The sequence below is a fragment of the Lepidochelys kempii genome, chromosome 11, assembly GCF_965140265.1.
Source record: "Lepidochelys kempii isolate rLepKem1 chromosome 11, rLepKem1.hap2, whole genome shotgun sequence".
NCBI lineage: Eukaryota > Metazoa > Chordata > Testudines > Cheloniidae > Lepidochelys > Lepidochelys kempii.
In genome coordinates this window covers 26,461,032-26,477,307 of record NC_133266.1, presented here as the reverse complement: position 1 = coordinate 26,477,307, position 16,276 = coordinate 26,461,032, and the positions used below count along the sequence as shown (strand labels likewise).

Genomic DNA, 16,276 nt, shown 5'->3' with positions numbered 1-16,276 from the left:
CTCCCTGTAAAGTAGATAGGTAAGCATTATTACTCCCACTTAGATAGGAAAGCACAGAGAAAGTAAGTGGCTTGTCCAGAGCTAGTTAGTTAGAGCCACAACCAGAACCCAAGTCTCCTGACCACAAGTCCCATGATCTAATCACATCACTAAACTGCTCACAGAGTTCTCGCCATAGCTGTGTAAAATGAAGTAGATTCAGTGCACAGAAGTTTGAACAAACATTTGTTTCACTACACACACATGCATGCTGTAAGGGCAAATCTACACTATGAAATTAATTCGACCTAAGTTCCGTTGTCGTACAGCTGCCACAGTAATTAAATCACTTTTGCATGTCCACAATGCTCCTTGTGTCAGCAGTGTGCCCCCTCACTACCAGGGCTTGCACTGATGCAGAGAGCAGTGCACAATGAGTAGCTATCCCACCGTGCAGCTTGCCACCATCTTGCACAGAGTGTTTTAGGAAGGGTTTGCGACGCCTCATGAGGGCAAACGAGTTGCACAGGGGTGACTGGGAACATGGTTTCAACATCCCACGATGCAGTTTTCTCCTTCCCAGAATTTTATCTGCATCCCATAATGTTTCGTGCCTCTTTTCAAAAGCCCTGCAAACCAGCGCATCTGCCATTGGTGTGAGACGCATGGATCCTACACAGCTCTGCACAACTGTGATAAGCGTTGCGAGCACCATGTGCCTGATCCTGCAGTATTTGCAGAGCCGCCAGAGGAGCCGGGCAGCAGAACAAGACAATTCTTGTTCTGACCAGAGAAACAAGCACTGACTGGTGGGATCGCATCGTTATGCAGGTATGGGATGATGAGCAGTGGCTGCAGAACTTTTGGATGTGTAAGGCCACATTCCTGCAAGTGTGTGTGGGACTTGCTCAGCCCTCCGGCATAGCAACACCAAAACAAGAGCTGCATTGACAGTGGAGAAGCGAGTGGTGATGACTGTGTGGCAGCTTGCAATACCAGATTGCTACCGATTAGTCGGGAATCAATTTGGAGTTAGGAAATCTTCTGTGGGGGTTGCTGTGATGCAAGTGTGCAAGGCCATTAATCGCATCCTGCTGCAAAGGACTGTGACTCTGGGCAACGTGAAGGACATAGTGGATGGTTTGCAGCAATGGGGTTCCTGAACTGCAGTGGGATGACATATGACACACATCTCCCTATTTTGGCACTAGACCACCTTGCCACAGAGCACATCAACAGAAAGGGCTACTTTTCTATTGCATGCGGTGGTGGATCACCGTGGATGTTTTACCAACATCAGTGTAGGATGGTCAGGGAAGGTGCATGATGCACTAATTTTTAAGAGCACAGGCCTGTTCAGAAAGCTGCAAGCAGGGACCTTCTTTCCAGACCGACAGATTACCACTGCGGATGTTGAGATGCCAATAGTGATCCTGGGAGACCCAGCCTACCCCTTTCTTCTGTGGCTGTATACCGGCCACCTCAATAGCAGCAAGGAGCACTTCAGCTACAGGCTGAGCCAGTGCAGAATGACATTTGAATGTGCCTTTGGCCATCTAAAAGGCCACTGGTGCAGTCTACTCACAAGATTAGACCTCAGTGAAAAAAAAAAAATCTCTGTGGTTATAGCTGCCTGCTGTGCAATTCATGATATCTGTGAAGCAAAGGGGGGAAAGTTTCTGCTGGAGTGGAGGGTGGAAGAGGAATGGTTGTCTGCTGATTTTGAGCAGCCAGATACCAGGGCTATTAGAAGAGCTCAATAGGGAGCTATAGGGATTCAGGGAGTCATTAAAAGACCGTCTTAATAGTGAGCCACAGTAATGTGCGTTTATGTAGTGTGCTCTGCCTGGCATTGTTTTTGTGCACCCTGATATGAACCTTGTAATGAGTGCAGAGAGTAATATTGCACATGTACCTATTGCTATTATCTCTGAATGAGGCGAGACCCAGCCAGCATAGGTTGTGAACTAGTAAAGATTAATTCAGTTTCCATAACTAGCCATTTATTCCAAATCCAGGCAAATAGACATATTTATAACTGAATGAGACTTTATAAATACAGGGAAAAGAACCTTTGAAGGGGAAAAAACAGTCATTTTCATTTCACAAACGCATACACCAACCATGTCTCTCACAGGTCAGTGTATGTGCAGCTGTGATTGGTAGGTGTAGAGAAGTAGCCCCGGACACCACATGGAATGGGAGTGGGGATAGGGAGGTCCCGAAATGCAGTTCTCTGTGGGCTACAGAGGGAGGTGAGCACAAGTCTGTTGAAACTGAAGGTCAACAGGTGTCTCCAGCATGTCTGTTTGCGTCTTGAGAAGCACTATCATGTCCTGCTGCATGTCTCTCTCCTGTGCTTTTCTCCTCTCTGCTCTATCCCTGTCTGTTCTGTCCACGACAGTGATCCTCCAAGCCCTTTGCTCGGCTTGCAGGATCTCTTGGACCACGTCATCCCATGTCCTCTTCCTTCTCCTCCTTATCTGGCTGAGCTGCTCTGCTGATGTGAATGGAGAGTCCCTCAAGGCCATATTTCCAGCTGCAAAAGACACAATGCACAGAGCTACTATTGAGAGCGTATTCACAAGATAAATGGAAACTTGGCATACGGAACTCACTCTCTTTGATCCACACAAGTTTCAAGCACTACATTCTCACTTCTCCTTGGGATTCACAGAGCACGGTGGCAGTTCCAACCAGGGGACAGCTTGAGGGGCTGGGAGGGGCGGGAGAGTGGGCAAATTGGGACTATGGATGAGGGTGGCTCACAGGTATGAGTATATGCAGATAGGGCCATTGAACTGAATATTGGCACCATTTTCTACGGGTGGTGATTTTAGCTGATATCAAACTCCTGAGGGTAATGGAGACCAAAAGGGAACAGCTCCTGCACGCGTCTGGCTACAGACCAGGTCCGTATGCTGCTAGCTTGTGCTGCAATGGTGCCTGCTGAAGTAATTGCTTAGTGGTGTTCAGAAGTGTCCTACCACAGCAGAAAAAAAATAAGGCAGCCCTCCCCAGAAACCTTCAGCAGAGAATTGAAGACTACCTTCAGGAAACTTTTGAGATCTCTACGGAGGATTCACAAGACATCCTGGTGCACATAAACAAACTGTGCAGGACCCCCTCTGCCTAATTATGCAGGGGAATGAGAAGCAGATAGCAACTTAACCTCTCTTAGTTATTTCATTACCTCTTCCTAAGTCAAAATGATTAAAGAAGAGAAAATGAACAGATGTGTCCCTGCAATATCAAAGTAAACTGCATATTTACCAAAGGTTCCTTCCCCTCCATCAGGCTCACCCATGCTGGACTGTAGGGACTGGCTCAACTGCTCTATAGTCAAGAACAGATCCTGGTTCCCTGCACCACTGGATCCCCTGGTCGCCTGTCCCTCATACTCCTCCTCCTCTTCCTGCCCAATACCTCCTCCTCGCTGTGACTCCAGCTCCACCAAAGTATCCATAGGACTCCTGGCAATGATGGTGGGGTCTTTGGCAGGGATGGCACACAGCTCTTTATGAAAGCAGTATGTCTGCAGCTCCACACCAAAACAACTGTTAGCCTCCTTTGCCTTCTGGTACACCTGCCACAGCTCCTTGACTTTCAGGTGGCAATTCTGTCTGTCCCTCTTGTAGCCCTTCTCCACCATGTCACGGGCGATCTGCTCGTAGATATCTACCTTTCTATGGCTGGATCGGAGCTGTGCCTGCACAGCCTCTTTTCCCCACGGACCCAGGAGATCCACCGCCTCCTGTGTACTCCAGGCAGGAGTGCATCTGCACCGTGGGGCCAGCATGGTCTGCTGGGCAATTGCTAGGTGAGCTCTCCATGCCAAGCAAACAGGAAATGGAATTTCAAAAATTTGCAAGGCTTTAAAAGGGGAAGGGCGCATGCATGTGTATCTGGCCACCAGGCAGCAGAGTTCAAAACGGTGACCAGAGCGGTCATGGTAGGGCAGGGGTTCCCAAACTTGGTTCGCGGCTTGTTCAGGGTAAGCCCTGGCAGGTCATGGGACTCTTTGTTTACCTGAGTGTCTGCAGGTATGGCCACTCGCAGCTCCCAGTGGCCGCAGTTCACCGTTCCCAGACAATGGGAGAACCACAGCCAGTGGGAGCTGCGAGCAGCCATACCTGTGCATGCTCAGGTAAACAAAGCATCTCGCAGTCTGCCAGGGGCTTACCCTGAACAAGCTGCGAACCAAGTTTGGGAACCCCTGCGGTAGGGCACTGTGGGACACACTCCTGGAGGCCACTAAAGTTGATGCAAGTAATGCAGTGTCTACACCGATACGACCCTAACTACGTCAACCTAAGCACTTCGCCTCCCACAGAGGTGGAGTTATTAAGTTGGCATAGTGGGCGAGTTACATCAGCAGGAGGAACATTTTTACAGAGTTAGGTCAATGTAAGTTGCCTTGGGGGAACCTACAGGGCCGTCCTCAGGCATACGCAGCTGCATGGGGCACCACTGGGACAGCAGGTAAGAGCGAGTCGGCTCCTGCCCTCCGAGCGCGCGCTGCAGTCTCCTTAGGCAGGGGCTGTATTCAGAGCTGAATGCACCAGTGAGGTGCATTCTGCGCGAGGGAGAGGGTACAAGAGTCTCTGCAGAGAACTGTGATTCTGCCACCATGAGGCAGGCTGGGCGGCTTGGTATCCTTTTCTGTCTTGTCCATCCCCCATGGGCTTCCGCAGCGTCTGCTATGTACGAAGCTCGTTGTGTGTCAGCAATGTGTGTGGGGGAGGTCTTCTGGGGGTCTGCGGGCGGGGGAGGTTGCTGTGCCCCCTCGACACACTGGGGTCAGCGGTGCTGTCTGGGGACCGCCTTCAGTGGAGCTCCCACCTTCCCCTCCCCTCAATATCCCCCCCTCAGGAGTCCCCACCTTCCCCTCCCCCATCCCTCAATAGCATCCCTCAGGTAACTTGGGGGTTCACAAGACAAATTAGACTCCTGAAAGGGGTACAGTAATCTGGAAAGGTTGAGAGCCCCCAATGTAAATAGATCAATGGCATTATCCAGTTTAATAAGATGGGTTTCCAAGGAGCAGAGAAGTAGATATTGGTGAAGAAGGAAAAAAGTCTGTGAAAAAGGATACTGATGCTGAAGTTTTGGAAACTTTGTGGGATTTCACAGACCGTTCATGCACAGCTCTAGAGTAGAAGGAAAAAACCCCAACCCTACTTCTAGAAAGTCTTTCTTCACTATTGGACAGTCATTGTAATGGCTAGCCAAACCTGGCATTACAATAAGAATGTCATCTGTAAAAATTACTGTAAGGGAAGAAAGTTAATATCCAGTAAAGATCGCAAGTGATCGGAAGTTATCATAATCTGATTACTCAATTGTCTATGTAAAATGAACTCGTGATGGAAGTTCAGTGTCATAATTGACACTGTTTACCAGAAAGGATGAGTGACAAAACCTGGAGAGGGTCCTTCTGTTACAAGGGCACATTAGCTTGGAAAAAGAAATTAGCTTGTCTCTGTCCATGCTGTACTAATTTTAGTGGATAGGACTTCGGTAACATTTCTGTCCTACCTTAATCTAGATGAGATGATTCTGTGCTGGCTTCATTGCTGGTCACTTTGTGCTTTACCTAGGAATAAAACTAGGGTCCTATTTTCCCGCTGCTTGGAAACCTAGCTTATTAAACTGGATAATGCCATTGATCTATTTACAGTATAAGGTTGATATAGAGTTGTAACTAGCATTAAGACTGATGCCCACTACACATTTAAAATTAAAAAGGGACTTTGTAAAAATGACATGGTTTTCCAACTCTGTTGTGTCTCAGTCAGGGTGGAGCACCTTGTGAGGTGTCTCTACACTAGGTCACAGACTCACGGCTATCCTCTACTGGTTATTTTAAATAATATTTCTGATAATCTGACAATCATTTAAACAGTTATTTCCTTAAAAAAAACACCCTTATAAGTTATGTCATATCAAAAACAACCTTCCAGGTCGCAAAAAAGAAAATGAAAAGATGAAATAGAATTAGCTATAAAAGCACAAAAGGGTTCTCTACTTAAGTTTGTGTGTCATGAAAACAACAAAGTTGATCAAGATCAAGTAATTGCCGAAGAAAATTTTTATGCAGAAGTTCAAGAAACTCAAAACACAGAACAATCATTTGAAACAGATACAGACACAAAACAATAAATTACAACAGCTGAAACTATACTAGCACGGGATATAAATGACATTGGCGCATGGCCGCAATCTTTAAAAAACAAATTACATGACATTATACTTGAGAAAGGCCTTGTGAGAATAGAAGGTCTCAAATATCCTAAAGACATTAGAGGTAGGGAATTCACAGAAAACTATTACTATAAAAGACTTTCCAACAATGAAATTGTCAACAATGATGGCTTGTGTACTCTAAATGTAAGGATGCTGTATTTTGTTTTCCATGCAAGATTTTCAACAGTGGCAATTTTAACATAGCAACCGTGGGTATTAATGATTGGCAAAATCTTAGTCACACATTACCACAACATGAAAAGGCACAACACCACGTTGAAAGTATGCACAAATGGTGTGAGCTGATTTGTAAGTTTAAAAAAAATCAGACAACTCTTCATGCTCAAAGTCAAAGATTGCTGGAGTCAGAGAGGCAGCATCAGTGTTGTGTTCTTGAATGTCTATTATCTATTTTTGGATATCTATCAACAAACAATCTTGCTTTTAGAGGAAGCGTTGACAAATTATACCAGCCCAAAAATGGCAATTTCTTGGGCCTTGTACAACTGCTTGGAAAATTTGACACAGTGATGAATGAATATTTCCAGAGAGTAACTGAAAATGAAATACATGATCACTATTTGGGACCAAGAATTCAGAATTAACTGATAATGCTAATGAGTGGTAAAGTGAGAGACAAAATTGTTTCACTGGATTCTTTGGCAAAATATTTTGCCATAATTCTAGATTGCACTCCTGACATAAGTCATCAAGAACGGATGTCGTTAGTAGTGAGATTTGTCGACATTAGTGATTCAGCACAATTCCAGTTAAGGAATCATTTATCACATTTTTTGGACACTACAGGTTTTGGACTTCTTCAAGCTCTCCTTGATGAACTAAAACGAATGGGATTGTCCGTAATGAACATTAGAGGACAAGGCTACAATAATGGTGCCAAAATGAGAGGAGGTATTTCTGGCGTGCAAGATTGTTTGCAGAAGCACTCAGTGTAGAACCAAAATTTCCATGTCTGAATGTGACAAGAGTTTCGAGGAAAAAATGGCAAACAGAATATGAAGGAGCAGATGAGCCCATAGAAGATCCAGAAAAGAAATTTGAAGTTGAATTTTCTAATGTTGTGATGGATAAAGCACTACCTGCCGTTGATGGAAGGTTTAATACTTTACGAGCACCAGGAATGCTTGACTGGTCTTGCTATTCTTGCAATCGAACAAGATTGTCATACGATGACATTATTATTGATTTTGCAGCCAAAAAAGCCAGAAAGATTGCTTTTAATTAAAAACAAATCCTTGTTCCAATACCTCTTCATAGTAATTTCCAATAAAATGTTGACAAATTTAAAAAAATTGATTTGCATCTTTCTGTCAATAAATTAGAATTTTTTCTAGAGCACTACTTCTTTAGTGTAAGTAGAGTCCATCAGCATTATAGTGTGCTTAATTTGTTTAAATTTCTTTTTAATAAAGTGCATGTGGCAAGTTTTCCAATACTGTAAGCTTACGTTTGTGTTGCTAAGAGCAAGTCAGGCATGGTTTAATAATTTAATAATACTGCGTAGGGCCCCATATATCCTAAGGACGGCGCTGTCGACCTAACTCTATAGTGTGGACCAGGCCCCCCCTCCCTCACACTCAGTTTTGGGTTTAAACCCGAACTGCAAAGTGAAACACAGATGAAACTATCAACTTGACCTGGTTTTAAGCAAAAATAATACAAAACCACAATATTCCACCTCGTTCCTTCCAAAGGCCGTAGCTCAACCCAAGTTCATCAGAAAGCCCACAAACTTTGGGGAACTGAAACCTAAACCTAACTCTGTTCCAAATCTCAGGCACAGCTTTAGTGTCAGCATTTCCATAACGAAGCAGAACAATGTCCATTATGTTGTTCAGTGTATGATTACTCAAGAAAAAAGAGTAACTTGATTTTTTAAAAGGCATTTCAGCTACAAATATTCACAGCTATTTGGAATTTATATAGCTGTAGAGTTTGTCATTGCAAATAAAAGTTTTACTTAACTAATTTGTTGCTAAAGCAACCAAGCAGAAGGAGGTTTTTTCCCCCCATTTACATCTGCTTCCCATGTTAGAAGAATGCTTTTCCACACACTGAAGTGTAAATCCTGCAGTCCTTACTGCAAGAATTTAAAGTGGATTACAAGGAACATGGTTACATTTATTGTAAGGACTGTAGGTCCGGGCCCTGAGTGGGACAACCCCACCCCTCCCAGCAAACAAATATTCCTACATAAACCAACCAATTGGCATCAACAGTAACTAGAGAAGTAGAAAGCCTCTCAACATATGCTGCCATAATATTTTAGTGAAAACAAAAACAGCAAAGCTTTGGATTTTAACATATGTCTCGTATCCTGGTTCTGAAGTACACTTTGAGCATGAAAAGAGCACAGACAGGGGTAGAATTGAACTCTACTTTGGTTTCATTCAGGCATTCTGGGCTCAGAATAAAGAGCACTGTGATCAGCAATCTCCTTAAGCAAATACAAAGCCCGGAAGGTTTTTACCTACTATGTAGATTGAATGGCTCATTTAACAAGTAATAGAATAAAATGGAATCACACCTGCTGTACACAAGACCAGGACCCAATCTCTGAGTGAAGTTATTATTGGAAGTTTTACCCATGAAAATGTTTATCTTCATAACTGTACCTTTTAGTACCAATGGTTTTGATCTCTAAGTGTTAATGATAATTTGGCTCTGCTGAGTCGGAAGTTTATGAACAATGCCGCCTCAGCTGTCAAACACACGTTTCCACCTGCTCCAAACTGTCAAACATACACTTAATCTCAAGCCTAGAAGTCATTAAACTTTTACTCACTTTACATACATGTAACAACATAACTGTCAGTGTTCTTTGAATCAATAGAATCCCAGTTACAGGGTGTGAGTGTGGCATAAGGATAAACAACATTATTTTAATTTCTCATTTTCCATGTATCAGAAATGAAACCTTATTTCTGTATGTTGGAAGAGGGGATTTTCCCAAAAACCTTATGAAGGGTAAAATGGATTAGGGAAGTAATTTTCTTTATATCTGTTGTTCCTTCAGTACTCCCAGAAACTTGTGGATTGATGAGTGATGAACAATCACAAAAGTCAGATGTTCACTAAACAGCCAGACTAGCTCCTCATCCTACCAGGTGTCTCCCTTTCTCTTAGAGAAACCACCCATCTTGTGTTTTAAGAGATTTTCCTTATTAGGTTGAAGGACATTAGGCACCAATCGCCAGTAAGAAGCTAACAAGTATGACTAAAACATCAATTGTCTCTTGAAAACAACTGTATAGCAAAGGGGCCTTGATTTGTAAAGGCCAGTCCACCATCAGAATGACAAGCACAACACTGACATCTCCCTTCTATCCCTCAATCCCTAACAGCAGCAGCAACAACAAAAAAGGGAAATGAATAGTCTAAATCAGAAAACACCCCACTCCCCCCAAAAAACCTCTACTGCAAGTAGAGATTTTATCCCCAAAAGGAAAAAGTGCCAGAGACCCATTAAGTGACCTAGGGCCTTCACTATTGAAAGTGCTCATATATTATGGTGATGAACAAGGCTGATGAGAGGGGGGGAACAAGTGAAAATTGTACCAGGGCCCCAAGCTTGAGGGTCCCCAAAAACATATGTACTGTCTGTGTAAATTAAGTGAAATGAGAGGGGATGGAGCCCCAGCGAACATGATGTAGTGGGGCCCCAAATTTCTCTCAATAGACCTAGTGATGGGTACCAGGATATACCACCAAAATAGTTTTTTTATGTGACCTTTATTTTCCTGATATGTGGTTGGTCATGTCCCCTCTCCCCCTTAACTTTATTTCTCATTATTAATTATTTGTATTACCTTAAGCGGAGGTCATTGATTATTTTTGTCAAGGCCCAAAGTTCTTGGTCAAGGTATAGTCAAGGTCCAGATTCCAGAGAAGAAAATTAAAACAACAGCAATGATAATAATAAGTAAATAAAAATATCTTGAGGTCCATTCAAAGCATCTGGCAGTCCGGATTTGGCCCACAGTCCACCTACTTATGACCCCAGACTTAGAGACTTGTAGCCCCCATCATGGACCCAGACCCCATGGTCCTAGATGCTAAACAAACATAGAACAATGTCTCTCCTTTTTTCCTTATATGGCATTTGCTTTGCAGAAAAAGGCATCTCCAGAGGAGGATCAGCATTGTGCTGCTCCATACAAAATAGGGGGGTAAAGCTTATTTTTAATTTATACTACAGCAGTCTCAGATGGTTCCAGTCAGGAATCAAGGCCCCATTATTCTAGGCACTGTGCAAGCACAGAGTGAAAGAAAAGGAAAAAAGGAAAGGATAGCCTCTGCCCCAAATAAAGCAGCAGAATTAAGTGGATGAGAATTGCATGATGCGTATCAATTCCACTCTGCTGTGCCAGGTAAAGCACCCTGCTTTAGTGTCGCTCAGAGGACAGCATTATCCTTCATTTCTGGATTGTCCAAGACCAAAGTGATGAAAGTAGGAAGGGAAGATGACAAACCAGAAATGAATTATTACTAGGGCTATCAAGCAATTAATCGCGTGATTTAAAAAAGATTAACCGTGATTAATCATGCTGTTAAGCAATACATTACCATTTATTTTAAATATTTGTGGATGTTTACTACATTTTCAAATATATTAATTTCAGTTACAACACAGAATACAAAGTGTATAGTGCTCACTTTATTTTTATTACAAATATTTGCACTATAAAAAACAAAAAAAAAATTTCAATTCACCTCATATAAGTACTGTAGTGCAATCTCTTTATCATGAAAGTTGAACTTACAAATGTAGAATTATGTAAAAAAAACTGCAATCAAAAATAAAACAATGTAAAACTTTAGAGCCTAAAAGTCCACTCAATCCTACTTCTTGGTCAGCCAATTGCTCAGACAAACAAGGCTGGTTACAATTTGCCAGAGATAATGCTGCCTGCTTCCTGTTTACAATGTCACCTGAAAGCGAGAACAGGCATTCGCAGGTCACTGTTGTAGCTGACGTTGCAAGATATTTACATGCCAGGGGCACTAAGGATTCATATGTCCCTCCATGCTTCAACCACCATTCCAGAGGACATGCGTCCATGCTGATGATGGGTTCTGCTTGATAATGATCCAAAGCAGTGTGGACTGACACATGTTCATTTTTCTCATGTGAGCCAGATGCCACCAGCAGAAGGTTCATTTTCTTTTTTGATGGTTTGGGTTCTGTAGTTTCTGCATCAGAGTGTTGCTCTTTTAAGACTTCTGAAAGCATGCTCCACACTTCATCTCTCTCAGATTTTGGACGGCACTTCAGATTCTTAAACCTTGGGTCGGGTGCTTTAGCTATTTTTAGAAATCTCACATTGGTATCTTCTTTGTGTTTTGTCAAATCTTCTGTGAAAGTGTTCTTAAAATGAACATGTGCTGGGTCATCATCCGAGACTGCTATTACATGAAATATATGCAGAATGTGGGTAAAACAGAGCAGGAGACCTACAATTCTCCCCCCAAGAAGTACAGTCACAAATTTAATTGATGCTTTTTTTTTCTTTTCTTTTTTTTTTAAATAAAACTAGCATCATCAGCATGGAAGCATGTCCTCTGGAATGGTGGCATGGAAGGGGCATACGAATGTTCAGCATATCTGGCATGTAAATACTTTGCAACGCCAGCTACAAAAATCCCATGAGAAGGCCGGTTCTCGCTTTCAGGTGACATTGTAAATAAAAAGCAGGCAGCAGTATCTCCTGTCAATGTAAACAAACCTGTTTGTCTTAGCGGTTGGCTACACAAGAAATAGGACTTAGTGGACTTGTAGGCTCTAAAGTTTTACTCTGTTTTGTTGTTGAGTGCAGTTATGTAACCAGGAAAAAATCTGCATTTGTAAGTTACACTGTCACAATAAAGAGATTGCACTACAGTACTTGTATGAGGTGAATTGAAAAATACTATTTCTTTTGTTTACCATTTTTACAGTGCAAATATTTGTAATCAAAAATAATAATATAAAGTGAGCACTGTACACTTTGTATTCTGTGTTGTAATTGAAATCAATATTGAAAATGTAGAAAAACATCAAAAAATATTTAATAAATTTCTATTGGTATTCTACTGTTATAAGTGCAATTAATCACAATTAATTTGAGTTAATTGTGTGAGTTAACTGCGCTTAATTGACAGCCCTAATTATTGCATGACCTCACATCACACAAAATTCATCACATTTTGACAGAGGTATCACATACTGAGAGATGTGCTCTTCCACTGACTTGCACAGGGAAACAGAGCTGCCTAGTGTCCTGCAACTCATGTGACATGGATTTGGCAACTCCGCCACACACAAATAGCAGGGATTACTCTGCAGTACCATCTCCCTGCCACCTGGGGCCACAGCTGCTCCCCCTTCCCTCTCACTGTTCCCCCAACTGGATCTGAGTGGGGACAGCTGTAACAGAAGGAATGGTGGGACAGAAGTTGAGGGGGGCCCAGTGCCAGTACTGGGCTATCCAACATCTTCCCCGAAGAGCCCCCGAACACCCTCCCACCCATTCCAGATGCAGCTGCTAAGCTCCACCTCCCCACACTGCTTGGGAGTGTGACTAAGTCAAAGTTTATAGTGGATATGCAAATATGCTCATTAAAAAATCTGCACAGAATGTGTGATGCTACCAAAAGTCCAGCAACCTGGTATCGCTGACCACATAGCCTCTCCAAGCTGAAAGGTTCTACAGTCAAATGGAGGGGTTTCCTAATAGGTTTAACTTTGTTCACATTAGCATGTTTCTTTCTTTCTTTTCTTTTTTTTTTCCTCGCTCCCTCCCTCTCTCTCTCTCTCTCTCCAGGAACTCTGTCAATATACCTTCCATGGCACCCATGTAACTGACACAATGCCTGTGTGAAAGGGAGCATTCCCTGTCCCCTATTTCACATCTACAGATGGGCAGGGGAAAAGTCCTAGGAAGATAAATCCACTGGGTGGAGAGGATCGCATTTTGCCACTAATAGGAGGTGACACTCTCTCTCCCAAACAGACCCCAACAGTGCAGGAGGAGAAGTCTCATCTCCAGCAGTTCCTGTACCTTTCCCCTGAAGCAGCTTGTAGAAACTGCACTAGCTAATCACCATCCACAACTCATTGACTCTCCTCTCATCTCTGCTGCACCCATCCAGCAGAGAATGAGAGGGACAAAGCATGCACCATCTGGAGCCAGCAGGGGGTGGAAATCACCAGATGTGCTCCCTGGATCAACATGCTGGATCCATCCCATATAAGCTGATTACAGGATTTACTGGACTCCCTACAGTTAACATCCTATGGATAAAGGAAAGGAGGACTTGTGGCACCTTAGAGACTAACAAATTTATCTGAGCATAAGCTTTCGTGAGCTACAGCTCACTTCATCGGATGCATTCTATCCAATGAATAGAATGCCAGATGCCAAGTGTGCAAGACACAGCTCTGATAAAGCCGGGCTAACACCAAGTGCCCTATCACTGTCTGCTTTGGGAAGGATGTCATTAAAGGGAAGGAACTGGCTGCAAAACAGAACACAGTAATTGTTGTGTTGGGAAATCTAACCCACTTAAAGTGATCAAAGGAGGAGAAGGAGAGGGAATGGCTCCTGTGGCCAGAACTGGTAGCTAAGCTAATTGTGCTGATAAACTGGAAGAGCAAACCAATACCAAACATGAAGCACTGGCCTCTTCACCAGGGCCAAATGGGACAACTCCCTTCATCCAGACTATAAAATGAACATCTACAATTATATCTGGATGCCATTACTAGAACTACATAGGAAGTAGATGACCTTGTGCTACCCACTTCTTGCACAAAGCGGCTTGATTATTTGGATAGGGTGACTAGCCAGAGTTGGGTCATCCTCCATCTACTTTTGTATTCTCTGTTTTCTGGTCTGAACGTCTGTTTTCATACACTTTCAAGGGAGTTCTTTACCTGCTGTCATAATTTTAATCACAAGTTTTACATTTTGGGGTGTTTTTCTTTGTTTGCTTTCCTTTATTTTAAAATCTAATGCATTTATTATAAACCCCAATGAATCAGTTAATCTGCTAACATTACTATGACCAGGTAAAGCACTATCAGGTCCAAAGGAGTAGTAAATATAACAATATATACAAACATCTCATAAAAATAGGACATCTGGTTTATACTTTGGATTTAAAGCATTTAATAATGAACACCTGATGCCCTTCAGATTTTCACTCACACTCTTGTTTCTTGAATGTTAAATAAAGTTTCTGTCTCATTAATCCAGAAAATTTAGATCTGATCTCTCTCTTTGAAGTAAATGCTGTCTGCTTTCCCATGTATTATATGCTATTACAGTGGCTATAAAAAGAATGGTGAATTGTACATGGCAGACAAATGGATAGATCTGTGAGTAATGGAGTGTAAGGTTATACGGGATGCCCACATGCCTTGAATGCACTGAGAAGCATGAGGTCAAAGGCCAAGTGATTTCAACAATCCCAGAAGCAAAGGGATCCTCCATAACTGCACTGTTTGACACAGTCCATCTTCTGGGAATTACTTTGTTAAATGTTTAAAGCCTGTCAATGGGAAAGGCACAGTGTGATCTGATTGTTAAAAGCAAAGGCCAGTGTGCTTCTATTTCCTGATCTGACAATAATTCACTCTGACCACGGACAAATTGCTGCACCTGTACCTCAGTTTACCCCCCTAAAAAACAGAAATAATACTTACACATTCCACCTGAATTGGGGGGTGGGAGAGTGGGGAGCACTTCCCAATCCTAGGCTAAATGGTGCTGCAGGACTCAGACGCAAAGTACAGTACTAGTAAAAACGAACCCTAGCGAACCCTTCCCTGGCCAGGCAGATTGCCCCTGTCATAAAGCCCATGTGAAACACAAATAAAGTGACGACTGACTCGCTTGGGTGTGAAGTTTTCCACGGCAGCGATTGGCCGAGCTGTGCTCACAAACCGCAAGCCCGGGGCAGGCTCGCCGTTGTTGCTAAGCCGGCCGAGAGCCCCGGGTGGAAACCCAGCGCCCCGCCAGTGACAGCGGCCAGCCCGGGCTCTGGAAGGGCGCGGGCCCAGCGGGAGAGGGGGGCCAGCAGGACCGACCCTGCCCGCTCAGAACCGGTCCCAAAGCCCCGCGGCCGCCGCCATCCGTCACGCCCAGGCGCCAGCTGCCCGCCCCTGCCCCGAGGAAGAGAGTCCGAGCGGCTGCGAGCTGGGCAAAGCCGGCAGAGCCGGGAGCGCCCCCCACAGTGGCGCCGGGAGCCGCCGGCCCAGCCCCGCAGCGGCCCAGCCCCGAGCACTCACCGGTTAGCGGCAGCCTCCCGGCTCTCCGAGCGCCTCTTGCAGCGGCCGGGGCTGCCAAGCCCCTTCCCCGCCAGCCCCCAAGGGGCTGGGGACCGTCTGCGGCTCGGGGCCGGAGCGCGGCGCGAGGAGGCAGAGGGGCGAGCGCCTACTGCAAAACCCGGGAGGGGGGCGGGCACCCCCGGCCGCGCCAGACCCCAGCCCGCTGCCTCACACACACGCGCCTCGCCCGGGCGGCTGCTCAGCCGGGGCGGGGCCTGCTCCCTGCCGGGGGCGGAGCAGGGCGGGCTCCAGGTAAGGAGCGCCCGGTGCCAAGTGGCTGCCGGCTGGGGCTCGGAGCTCCGCGGGCCGAGCTGTAGAGCCTGGCCGCAGCCGCCTCCTCCCGTCTCGGCGAGCTACCGTGAAACCCCGAGGCGCTGGCGGGGCGCCAGGGGCTGCATGGTCCAGAAGGCAGGGACGAGGTCCGTCCCCGGGGCTACGCGCCCTGCCCCCTGCAGCGAGAGGGGGCCGGGCCGGGCCCCTGGGGATTTCCAGAGTGCTGCTTAGCAAGGGGGGAGGGGGGTGAAGGAGCAGGAGGCGCCAGCTCTGCCATGGGGCAAGGCTGCCCTGGGACCCCCCGCCCCTTTCAGCAGGGTCTGACAGTACTTGTCATGCTTGTGGGTACTTGGCACAGGCAGCTGGCCCCTAGCAGCGGGCACCCAGCCTAGCTGGGCTAGGCTTGCCACAGGAGAATGAGCCAGCCCCCAGGCACCTGCGAGTTTC

The 16,276-nt window shown here is 45.0% G+C and overlaps 1 protein-coding gene across 3 annotated transcripts in view; it reads right to left on the bottom strand.

Annotated features, from left to right (window-relative positions):
- LYPD6B (LY6/PLAUR domain containing 6B) overlaps positions 1-15,771 on the bottom strand; it is a 130,360-nt gene extending 114,589 nt beyond the window's left edge. For all 3 annotated transcript variants that reach the window (XR_012154247.1, XR_012154246.1, XM_073305438.1), the window contains exon 1: positions 15,518-15,771. The gene's annotated coding sequence lies outside the window, so the exon portion shown is untranslated. The remainder of the gene's footprint in view (positions 1-15,517) is intronic.
- Positions 15,772-16,276: the final 505 nt, after the last annotated feature.